The sequence below is a fragment of the Chiloscyllium plagiosum genome, unplaced genomic scaffold (assembly GCF_004010195.1).
Source record: "Chiloscyllium plagiosum isolate BGI_BamShark_2017 unplaced genomic scaffold, ASM401019v2 scaf_910, whole genome shotgun sequence".
Taxonomy (NCBI): domain Eukaryota; kingdom Metazoa; phylum Chordata; class Chondrichthyes; order Orectolobiformes; family Hemiscylliidae; genus Chiloscyllium; species Chiloscyllium plagiosum.
The window spans coordinates 4,782-7,108 of record NW_025212086.1 but is presented as its reverse complement, the minus strand read 5'-3'; the positions used below and the strand labels follow the sequence as shown (position 1 = coordinate 7,108).

The window sequence follows — 2,327 nt, the reverse complement described above, 5'->3', positions numbered from 1 at the left end:
AGACATTGCTCAATCACTTGGAAAAATAGATTTTCCATTATTCCTTAATGCATTGACAGACTTTGATAAATCAATTGTTGCTGATTTATAATAAAAATAATAATTATGCAATCTAGTAGGTTGCGCAAATGTGGAATTATGGGACAGTACATGAACCACTGTAAAGATATTGCACAATCTCTCAATCATTGTAAATATCAATTTTTATTTTACCTGTTGAAACATAGTAGAATTCAATTATTTATTTGACTTCAATGCTCACATTTATTGTATTTGTAATCATAATACGACTTATGGACGTTTCATGCAACAAAATCAAATGAAAAATAATTAGCATCTCTTTATTCTTTCATTCAACAATGGCAATAAATTTTGACTTTTTAACTTTTGAACATTTTTGGAAAGAAGGGATGTTGTCTTCAGTTGAATGCTTGCATTGACTCACTAATTCTCGGTGTCCGCTACTTATTCTCTTTGGGTTCCAATAAAAAGGAATTAACTAGTTCTCCTGGGTGTAAATTCCTGGAAAATATTTGAGAATGTTGTGGTCGTAAAGGTGACAAGGCTAAGTGATCGTAATTCATCAGTTATTTTGTGAGAAAGAGCTTGATTCAAACATTTCGAACACACACGCACACACATTGTTATTTGGCTGTGTAACAAGGGGAAAAACAAGTCGCTTTCTTCAATGTTAAGTGAATATATGCCACTTCAAATTATTCATTAGTCAGCTAATTACCTACATTTGTTATTAAAAATTGCAATTCGTCTAAATATTGTTATGACCTTTGACAAATTAAAATTTTAATTGTTGTTCATTCATGAATTGCCGGGAATTTGGTTATTTGTTTTCCATACACCTATTCGTATTGAATGCAAGATTGACATGCTTTCACAATATCGGTGAGTGTTCATTTGAAACTTGTTTTTTCGTATTTTGCACTAATTTTCCTTATTGCATAAGATTACATGGTATCTCATTGGTTAGCAATGCTGCCTCACAGCGCCAGGGATATCGGTTTGATTCCCTCCTCGGGTGACTGTGGGGACTTTGCACGTTCTCCCCAAGTCTATGTGTCTTTGCTGTGGTGTCCTCCCAGTATCCAAAGATGTGCAGGTTAGGTGAGCTGGCCATGCTAAATTGCACATTGTGTTCAGGGATATTTGTGCTAGTCAGGAGTAAATGTGATGAAATATGATCGGGAAAAGTGTTTGGGTGGGTTACTCTTTAGAGAGTCTTTTTTTTCACACCAATGGCCTGGTACAACACTGAGGTAACATGGGTGCTTTCATACGGTCGCTAGTATTAACATGCGCCCCGAGATCTAAGCCATGTTGGAACTGAAACGGAGGAATCGACAGAGAGGCTACAGAATGACATCGCATCCATTTGGTTTTCTTTAAATCACTGACGAGCAGGAAAATGTAAACGGGGAGGGCGAGTGGGAAAGTGAGGCAGTTGCAGCTCTGGTGAAAATTGCAAAGGTAATCGGATGAGTTTCTGGATAGGATGGGTTTAGAGGGATTGGGGCCAAATGCTGGGTAACGGGACTTGTTTAATTTTGGCTATGTGCTGAGCATGGACGAGATACACCGAAGTAACTGTTTACAATGCTTTGCACAGTAATTAAATGGAGTTACATTACATTTCACTACGAGAGCAGATTTGTTCCAGCACATTCGAAGGCAGGTTTGCAGATGGGAAAGCAAGCAAGAAAGCTCCGTTCTTGTTCATGGAAAAGGCTGCAGTTGAAGAACAAAGAAGTTTCTGCCCAGTTTCGAACTGGGGACCTTTCACACGTAAAGCGAACATGATGACCACTACACTACAGAAACAAGCCGCAAAGCACCCTGCAGTGGCATCCAGCACTGAAAGTTGAAACCATTCTACCTTTCACCTTTCTGTTTCCAATAGCTCGTTGTTTAATGGGACTAGTTTAATTTTGGCTATGTGGTGAGCATGGACGAAATACACCGAAGTATCTGTTTCCACGCGCTGTGCCCCAATAACCTTGTGTTGCTTACACCGGCTTTAAAGGATTACTTTTTCGCGGAGCTTGTCGTCGCAGACTGTGGCACAATCATTTAGTCTGTTCGACTGCTCACGGGAAAGGTAGCATTGTGAAACATTGCAGAAACGAACGACTTCATTGCTTTTGCTCCGACTGACCATACTCCGTGAAATTTCCCCAGATTCTCAGTTGAGGATTTTTGCAGCTGGAAGTTACCTCAGAAACCCTGTTAATTCGTAATGTATTGAGCGAATCGCAAAACGAAAAGCACTTAACACGGAACACAAACAAAACTGGCAAACCAAATGCATTTTC

General features: G+C 39.2%; 1 non-coding gene across 1 annotated transcript; it reads right to left on the bottom strand.

Annotated features, from left to right (window-relative positions):
* Positions 1 to 1,763: 1,763 nt before the first annotated feature.
* Positions 1,764 to 1,836, bottom strand: trnav-uac. The gene has a single exon. It is a non-coding gene; the product is annotated as a tRNA-Val (tRNA).
* Positions 1,837 to 2,327: the final 491 nt, after the last annotated feature.